Here is a 10,503-nt window from a genome sequence, read left to right on the forward strand (position 1 = left end):
TCATGGTTTCTGTAGTGTGGTGGTTATCACGTTTGCCTAACACTCATCACTGTAGGATCAGGTCCTCCAGGAACAGCCGGAAAGCGACACCTTGGACAGGGCAGATTTCCTTCTTTTGTGCTTTCGTAGCAAAGCAGTTAACATTTGCTTACAAAATGAAAGGGAGTCTCTGGTTTTCCACAGAAAATGGAAGCCTGGCTCTTTCGTTGCTCAATAAGACTATGTGCGTGACTGGAAAATTTTCCATAAAGTACTGGTCGCCAAGTTCACCTATCAGCAAGAGGTCTACGCCCGAAAAAGGCTGGGAGCGGTTTCCCTTCCATTGAGCTTTTGTAGCAAGGCAGATAACAGCTGCTTGCAAAATCACGGGCAGTCTCTGCTTTTCCACTGAATGTGGAAGCCTGGCTCTTTCCTTCATCAAGAAGACAAGAGTAATGATGCGCTTGAGAAGAGGTTGCGACTTGTAATTCCCCACCTCCAAGCGGGAAAACGCAAAGCAAACGCACCCTCAACTTGAAATCGCCATTCGTCAACAGTGGGAAGTCTTCTCATCTACCAGTTCCTTCCCTGTTCATCGAGTGACGTCGAGTCGGCATGACGGATTCAGAACTCACAAAGTGGCACTGACCTCGGTCTTTATTTGCATTAGATAAGGGTTGTCCAGTCTTCTCCAGATTGGGCCAGTGTCTTTGCAGGTTGTCATTCTAACCAAGCAGAAGCCACACTTTAGTCTATTGAAAGCCAAGATCAGCGGATCCAACAATTGGAATCAGGTGTGCCTCCTGCTAGATTGGAACGAAAAGCTGAAGATTGGACAACGCTGCTTAAGACCAATCAGCATATAGACATATTTGCTTATTAAATATAAAACATTGACTATATAGATGGCTGATTGTGGAAAATGTACACCTCTCATCACAGTTTGCATGCTAGCTTGTCGCTAACAAAAGACAGACACGGAGAGACGGCATTTTCTAACATTTTCGCCCCTGTTCACGGGTCAAACGTGCCCTGTTGGATAATGCTGTGTTTACAAACAGCAAAGAAGCACTAAGAATTCAAGTGGGAAGCAGAAAGAGTTGTGGGAGGCCTGCAGAGAAGCCTATGGCACATTCTGTTGACCCATTTACTTTCAGGTAGGTGATTCCTTCCTTTTGTGCCAACTACCATAAAGTAGCTCCAGAAGCTCCGAGTTACAATCCGTGCATTGGCCAGGAATCAAACGCAGGTCAACTACTTGGAAGGCAGCTATGCTCACCTCTATACCACCAATGCCATGCTAGGCAATTCAACTCTGCTGAACAAAAGTTTAAGTATGTGCTCTTCTCATCAGCAGACCATAGGCAAGAGCCGAAGCGCAGCTCTGTCATGGTTTCTGTAGTGTGGTGGTTATCATGTTTGCCTAACACTCATCACTGTAGGATCAGCTCCTCCAGGAACAGCCGGAAAGCGACACCTTGGACAGAGCAGATTTCCTTCTTTTGTGCTTTTGTAGCAAAGCAGTTAACATTTGCTTACAAAATGAAAGGGAGTCTCTGGTTTTCCACAGAAAGTGGAAGCCTGGCTCTTTCGTTGCTCAATAAGACTCTGTGCGTGACTGGAAAATTTTCCATAAAGTTCTGGTCGCCAAGTTCACCTATCAGCAAGAGGTCTACGCCCGAAAAAGGCTGGGAGCGGTTTCCCTTCCATTGAGCTTTTGTAGCAAGGCAGATAACAGCTGCTTGCAAAATCACGGGCAGTCTCTGCTTTTCCACTGAATGTGGAAGCCTGGCTCTTTCCTTCATCAAGAAGACAAGAGTAATGATGCGCTTGATTCGATGGGTAGGGGTAGACATGGCCAGGGAATAAGAGAAACAATACAGAGCAGCAAGTAGTTACACAGACTCCTGAATGTTCTCAATAACCATACATTTCATGTAAACACCAACCAGAAAAACTGAAAATATATGTACACACTGTATTTCACAATAATTAACAATGGTCAAGTCCATCAATAACGCAAATGTCCAAGTCTGTTAAGATCAGTACCCCAGCTAAACTTTCTAAATCTTACGGTTCGGTCCCCATTTGGGCGCCACTCTGTAGCGTGTTACCTTATGGGCTTTGGACGCCAGACAGTTCAAATTAACAGTCACTTATAACTTATAATTTGGACATCACTCAGAATAAAAAAATCAGTAGGCTACTCAATTCTTACAAAATAAGTTTATTATTATTTATGCAATAAACATAAGAAAATACAGATCGTTTCAGTCATAGAAACTGAAATAATGAAAACCAAAAAGTTAATAAACGCACCCATAAGGAAACAAGGCTCTATTCATTAAAGAAAATTTTCACACACAAAAGGCAGAAAAAAAAAACATTTAACCCCAAAATAATTCTTAACCAAAACAAAAAGTTGTTCACTTTAAAAGCTGCACTTCAATGGCGGTGATTTAGGCGTACGGGAGTTCGTGATCCCGAAAGCATGGGAAACCGGCAGTCAGATTCCGCTTAACACTCGGAGTTCTTTACAGACAGTAACATCCAACGATTTAAACATACTGGTTCTCTACAAAAGTATTAAAGAAAGGATCTCAAAACCGTGATGTGCCTCCGAACCCTCAAAACTCCGCTCGCTTGTTTATTCACCTTGGCAGAATATTCCCGAAGTGTTCGCCAGCCTCCTGAATCAATATCCACAAGGTTATAATCCACAGTAAGAGCATTAGCATGGTCCTTGGCAAACGCACACCATCAGTTCCGCCATTCCCACCTGGCTCTCATTTCCGTGTCCCGCTTTCCCTCACCTAGTCACCTGTTCTTTTTATTGCTTCCTAAGACCCCACCCTTCTCTTCATCTCTTTTTTTACTTCCGTTAATTAAAACACCACGGAATGGAACGGACTCCGCTTCTGCGTCACTAAATGGTAAATGGCGCACTTTTAAACACTTTTATCCAAAGCGCTTTACACTGTGTCTCTTTTACCCATTCACACACCAATGGTAGCAGAGCTGCCATGCAAGGTGCTAACTTGCCATCAGGAGCAACTTGGGGTTCAGTGTCTTGCCCAAGGACACTTTGGCATGTGGAGTCATGTGGACTGAGAATCAAACTGCCAACCCTACGATTAGTGGATTAGTGGACAACCCACTCTACCACCTGATCCACAGCCGCCCCTGTCATGGTGTAGCTATCTGTTACAAATGAATGGGAAAATATCCTTGGCATCCCTGCAATTCAAGGATGTTGTAATTGGTAAGTTGTGATGTCAAAAGTATCTGTACCAAGTTGATACTAAAATTTTAAAAAGAATGATACGATAAGGTTTTTTTTTCAGTACCGGCAGTACCAAGTATTCTCCTGCTTTCTGATTGACTTTCTTTTGTAGGTATTAATTAACCGTGATTTCCACTCAGCCATCTTACTAGAATTTGTGTAGGTTAGGAATAAGACTGAGGATGGAGTTGTACAGTTTTGTAGTGTGTATCATTTGTAAATATTGTTAACTTCTTTACCATAACCATGCTGAGGGAGGCGTTGACTAAATTAGAGATGGTGCTGGACCAACAAACCACTGAGCTTGCTTCAACTACAGGTGTTCCAGGTGCAGTCTTTGGATACTGATGAAGATTTACTGCCCTGCAAGATCTTCCTCAACTGCGTAGTCTGGAGCAAAGGATGCAACAGAGCCCAGATTGCAAGCAAAAACTGGTGAGAATTTTTTTGTTTTTTTGTTAACAATTGCTTGCACAATTACACAGCTACTGAGAGTGTTTGTTTTCTCAAGGTGACACACTCGTACTCAAAGCACAACATTCAACGCCACTTTGATATGAGGGAACAGTTATGACCTAATCTTTGGTAGAGGAGCAAAACATGGAAAGCACACAGGGCAGGGTAACTGCAGGAGTAGTGAGAAGCACTGACACAGTTGACAAGGCAATACATGCTTATTAATTATTTATATTTTATATTATTTTATATTATATTATTGTTTTAAAAATCATCGGTTTCGGGTAAACTGGTTGGCGCTTATTGACAGGGCAGATGTGCTCGACTGCACCTGGCGCATATTGAAGAGGGTGATTGCTAACTCCCTTGCAAAGAACCTCAATTGGAGGGGAGTCAATGGAAAGACTTCACTGGCCACTCTCCAACTTGGAGAGGTCATGATTGGTAAGTATATCTGTTTACATACAGAATTAGCTGTCTCTCTCAGATTATATGTAAGGGGTAATCCACAGCTAGATGTGCATTAAACAATTTTAGTGCATGATGTGGAGGAAAAGAACCACTCGTTCAAATCGTCACCTAGCCATGGATTACCCCGCTTATACCATGGTCTTTCCACAATTAATAACATTAAAGCTGTCATTGATTTTAGAAGCACAAACTTTGATTAGAAGTTTAAAATGACAGTTAATTTCTATTAGTTAGGTCGTTAGATCTGGAATTTTGCCCGATATAAATCAGACACAGAGATAAAGTAGTGTGATGAGATTTTTAATTACCTTACCTTAACAGCAATTTTTAATTACCTTAATCTGATTAAAGTCAAGTTACTTGAAGTAAGCACTAATCGAATTAAGACATGTCGAGTACTCCTGTTTTAGTCGCATTATCAACGTGTATTACAGACATGTAAACACCTGAATCACATTATTAACGTTGTGTAAGTTTTCACCACATTTTGCGACAGGACACGTACACACACGGCAGTGCTCAACATTTTACGGCGAACAAGAGAGCACCGCTGCATCCCAAACCGCATACTTGCCTACTATAGGCCTGTAGTTAGGAAAATACATCTATCTCGGCTACTATAGAGACGCTAAGTGCACGGTTTGGGATGCAGCTCACGGCTTCAAGCAGTTGTCTATTTGCACGTACAGCATGACAAATAAATAACTGCGTTAAAGCGTTCATAAAAAAAATAAATAAAAACACCCAAAACTGTATACTATACCATAACGAAGACGAACTGTATGTTGATACGTGAAATTCTGGAGGGACATCGGACGGTGTGGCGCGGTGACACCTTAATCACGTTATTATCTTACTCAGAGTAAGGTCAATAATTAGATTACTGCTGTCCATGTAAACATAGTCAGTGTTGCGCAGCAGTAGTGTAGTAAAACTGAGAGTTGAATTACTTCACAAACAGTGATGGTAACACCTCATTGCTGAGAAATATAATGTAACTTTTCACCAGCAAAGTTATTTTTTTTGTTAAAGTTGCAGACAGCACCGGCAAGAAGTGTCTGTGTGTATGAATGTGTGTTAACGAATGTCTCTGTATGCTCGAGTGTATGTGCGTGTGTGTGTTTGTGTGTGCATGTAGGCTGCACGTTGATTTAGAAATGCTCACAGTGATAAAACTGACTGGAACTACCTGTGCAATAAACGGTTATAATGCACACCTTCCAGCCATTCAGAATCCAATATTCACACTGACCATGGTATAAACGTAATTAATGCTTAAGATTCATAATAACCTTACGATATGTATTGCTTTCTTCCAATGTTCATAGAAACCTCTTCACGGCTAAAGCTGCAGAGATGGAGGTTGAGGGGACCATGAAGAGGTGGCTCCAGCTGGCATCAGATTGAGAGTGCGGGCGCAAGAGAAGACTTTTGAAAACTTTTGCAAAAAGAAGGTATTTAGAGTGTTTTAACTGTGGTGTCTTTGTTAATTTGTTAAAATGTTCATATTATAGTCTATTTTTGATTGTTTATAAAAGTCCTTGCTGTTTTTAAGTGGTTGAAATTGTGTGTGTGTGTGTGTGTGTGTGTGTGTGTTGGTAGCTGGGTGGCTATACAGTTGCGATCGGAAGTTTACATACCCCTTGCAGAATCTACAAAATCTTAATACTCTTAACAAAATAAGATTGATCATAAAAATCCTAAGTTTCTTATTTAGTACCGCCATGAATAAGCTATTTCACATAACAGATGTTTACATATAGTCCACAAGATAATAGCTGAATTAATCAAAATTACCCCCATTCAAAAGTTTACACACGTTTGCTTCTTAATACTGTGTGTCGTTACCTGAATGATCCACGACTCTTTTTATGTGTTATGATAGTTGTTCATGAGTCCCTTGTTTGTCCTGAGCAGTTAAACTGCCCACTGTTCTTCAGAAAAATCCTCCAGGTCCTTCACATACTTTGCTTTTCCTGCATATTTTAGCCCTTTCCAGTAGCGGTTATATGATGTTCCGATCCATCTTTTCACACTGAGGACAATTGAAGGACTCGTACACGACTATTCCAAAAGGTGCAAACATTCACTAATGCTCAAGAAGGTAACAGCATGCATTAAGAGCCTGGCTGTAAACGTTGTAAACAGGATGATCATGTCATTTTTTTTGTCTTCTGGGATACTTCTTCTATGCTGTATTAACCATCTTTCTGTAATAAACCTTTTTCACCTCAGAGGACGAGTCTGCAAGTGTTGTCTAATTTCCACGACACAACTCAGTTTTTAGATTTTTTTATTTTATTTTTAAGAAAAATAATTAAAATTCAATAAACTTTTGACTGTATGAGGTACCGGTAAATAAGCAAAAACATAGTACTACTTTCATAAAATGTCATGTGCAGCTTGATGCTAATTATAGTAATGTATAGTAATTCTGAGTCTTGAACAGTAAACTCTCAAGTGTCATTGTCATGTCACAGCAAACCAGCGACTCCGTTTCTCAGAATGCACCTCAGACTACAAACATGGCAAACACAAACTACAACTCCAAACCAACACACCGACATTGTTAACCTTCTCCAGAATACTAATCAGACAAACCTGTTACCAATGAACCCACTACATTAGAGAAGGAAATACTGGATGTGAAGTGTATTAGCGCTAATGTGTGTGTGAATAGACTATCAGTTTAGATACTGACTCTGAACATTACTAACATGCAGTGCTTTCTTGGGGTGGTGATGAACATCACCTTTTTTCTTCTCTCCTCCCCTCCCTTTCCTAAATATTCCATTGAGAAGAAAAAAACAGTTTTTTCTGAACAGTTAATAAAGCTGAGGCTCGAAGGCAAGTCACTGGCATAGAAAGTCTGCTGTTACCACTGCAAGTACCAGAAGTCACTGACTGCAAAACTGTGTTTACAAGGAGAGTCACTGCAGTCATCAAAGTAGATGGGATAGAGATCTGCTGGGCTAGCAGTGTGGATGAAAGGGCTCTTTCTTCATTTTGTGCTTATTTTGTCTTCTGTTCAACATATCCATCTCATTTGAAGAACACTCTTCAAGAAACAGATTTTTCTTCAGCAATATGTTTTGAAACTTACTATGGATGGTGACAAGCCTCTACCTACTCCAGTTACCAGAGTAATCAACCTCTTACAGTAATATCTGCCAAAAATGCCTCGCCTATTCTGGTGTCCTAAATGCTCTCAGAGAACGATTGTCAAATTAATCCAGCACATTGGTCTCAATCATGCACATGAGGCAAATTTTTCAATAACTTTTGGTCTTAATGACTGTCAGAGGACCTTTTCAAAGTATGAGTCCTTTAGATGTCATATTTACCAAAAGCATAAACACACTGTGTTACAACGGACTATGGCTGATGATCCTCAGCATCTGCTTAAGGAAGTTGAGGAAGAATGTTATAATGACGATGGTACTTTTGAAGTTTGCAATCCCCTCGGGTCTAAACGTAACAAGCAAAAACTGTGTGCAATATACTATACAGTTGGAAATATGGGTACAAAGTATTGCTCTCAGTTAAAACATTCATTTAGCTTTACTTCCTTTTGTTATCATTATTATTCATACTGTGTGAAATGTGAGGATGAGTGGACTGTCCTCTCACCAGATGAGGAGGTTGATTACCAGGCACTAGATATATATACAATGTTGTTGACAATTTACTTATTAGCACTAGGTATTCTTGCTGAAGACAAAACAGCCCCACTTTATATTGATTTTACTCTTCACCCTTTAATCTATCTTTCTTCTTCTCATTATTATTATTATTATTATTATTATTATTATTATTATTATTAGAGTAGTAGCCTAGTAGTATTCATCTTAGCATAGGATTAGGAAGTGATTTCTAAAAACTGTCAATCACACCTTCATGCTAAATCTGTACATGATGTCAATGGTTCACTGCTCCTCTCTTAAAGTCGAGGGACCCTCGACTTTAAGTCTTTTTATTGCAAAAGCGGCTGCAAAAATAATTTTGTGCAGATGGAAAAAAACGTATTAGGCTAAGCAAATGGCCTGAGTTTTTTTTTTCCTAGCAGTTTTTGTTATGTATATGTATTTCATCAGCGCTGCTACGAGTTTCTTCCCCCCCCTCCCCCGGTAACAATAATATAGCCTTATTCTGTTTACTCAGAAAGACTATAACTTTATTTTCAGTTCCTCTCCTTAACTTCAGTCACTTCCTCACTGAAACCTATAATCAGAATAACTCCAAAGCTCAGGTCTAAGCCTAAGTCTCAATCATGTGTCTAGAACACAGGCTCTGAACTCTTATCTAACACATTTGGTGTTTTATCTGCTCTAAAGCACCCACCTCAGCTCATGCAGGCCGCTTAATTAGCTGATGACTTGAACCAGGTGAGTTTGGTGAAGGTTCTAATTGAACATCCTCAGGAGTGTAAAGAAGCCTCTCTCTAATATCTTTCTCACCGGTTCAACTCCAACTTCATCACCACCCCAAGAAAGCACTGCATGTTAGTAGTGTTCAGGTTCAGTATCTAAACTGATAGTCTATTCACACGTACTACACTTCACATTCAGTATTTCCTTCTCTAATGTAGTGGGTTCATAATAAAACTGCCATATTTAATCATGAGCACCAAAAGTCATGTTTATTCTCATCACTGCTCCTGTGTAACTTAATAGGTTCCGTAGGAGGCCTCAACTATTTCACTCAAGAATATCCACAAATAGGGAAGAAGATTACAGAGATAAATGTAATGTTTACATTAAATCAACGATTATCAAGAGAGAGAAAGAAAGTGAGTTCTAGACCTCTGACCTGTACATGATGTCATCAAAGATCTTATGGTTTACTGCTCCAATTTAATTGTGTGTGTGTGTGTGTGTGTGTGTGTTAGGGATGCACCGATGCCGATGACACTCAGGTGTCAGCCTGATACTGTGTTCATGTACTCGTACTTGTAAAACTACCCCGATACAACCGCACCGACACCACTTTATGACAACGTGACATAGCCTAACCTCTCGTCACTTGAGCAGGTAGTCGGAAGAGGAGCAATGTCAGCAAATCGTCACACGCACGTAATGCGACACCGCTAGCTTTAGCCTCAGAGTCACCGACACTGACTTTCTTCAGTTTACTTTCTGTCAGCGTTATATTTTATTCCCAACATGACCTCAGTCCTCATCAGACGGAGGAGAAATCATCACATGACTGAGGAAGAAAGTATGTGTCCTCTAAGTCAGGGATTAAACACCACCGAGAAGGTTTATAAACTTTATAAAGCGGAGTTTGTGGAGCACGGAAGCATGACAGTGATGCGGTCGCAAGCTGCTCAAAAGGTTTATTTTAATTTAAGTTTGTCATTATATGCTGTATTTGCACGCTTGCAGTGTAAATTCTGTCAGAAGTGATGTATTAGTAACGAGTCCTCGTTGCTGATCACGCGTGGTGTAGACGCGCTGATACAGAGTGTAGCCCGAGTAAGATCAGTAATGTCTAATTCAAACATTATGATCAAAAGTAAACAAGTAAAATAATGTCTAAAGACAATGAGCTAAATGTCTAAAGACAATGTATATATAATGTCTAAAGCCAAAGCTGCTCCGTTTACTTGTATTTGTTTACAGCGTGGTCTTTCCCTCATCAATATGGCGGACATGTTGACATGAATGCTTACGTGCGCATGCGCGTAGTATTTCTTTACAACGTGAACTCGCCAGCTACACACACACATTTTTGTCCTTTTTGTGTTTATTTCTTGAGAAATCGAAGAGAGAAGCTTGAATGTTAAGTGAATGTCCAATATAAACCCAACTTTACCTCGGTTTATCAGTTTATACATTAAAAACATTACAGAAATATAAAGTTATTTTAGCTGCTAAATTACTTAGCCACTTTTACACTCACTGTTGTTTATTTTAGTTGCTATAAGCAGGGAGCAAACAATGGATTTTAGGATAAAGTAAGGTTATAAATAGTGCCGCTAAAACAGAATTACAAATCTCTCCTCATGAGTTAAATAGTGCACTAGATAGGGTGTAGACCGTCATTATTTCATCCCTAATGTAGTGCACTTAAACCGGAAATGACATCGATTTGGGATTCAGCCACACAGCTTCCGTTTAACTTACCTCGGGTTTAAAAACAGAACGTTTTATTTTTAATTCCTCAAACACAGACAAAATAACCAGCTTTTATGTTTAAACCGGATCTAACTGTAAAACTGTCAGAAATTATTTAATTTGGAGATGATTCGTTCGGTGTAATAACTCAACTGCTCGGGAGATACCCGCTGCAGCTTTTTCTTCTTCTGTGATTTC

At 39.9% G+C, this 10,503-nt stretch overlaps 1 protein-coding gene across 4 annotated transcripts in view; it reads left to right on the forward strand.

Moving 5' to 3' along the window:
• The window catches only part of LOC108261189 (NACHT, LRR and PYD domains-containing protein 3), a 264,701-nt gene that overhangs the window by 105,682 nt on the left and 148,516 nt on the right, over nt 1-10,503 (forward strand). The window lies entirely within an intron of this gene.

The sequence above is a fragment of the Ictalurus punctatus genome, chromosome 12 (assembly GCF_001660625.3).
Source record: "Ictalurus punctatus breed USDA103 chromosome 12, Coco_2.0, whole genome shotgun sequence".
Lineage (NCBI taxonomy): Eukaryota > Metazoa > Chordata > Actinopteri > Siluriformes > Ictaluridae > Ictalurus > Ictalurus punctatus.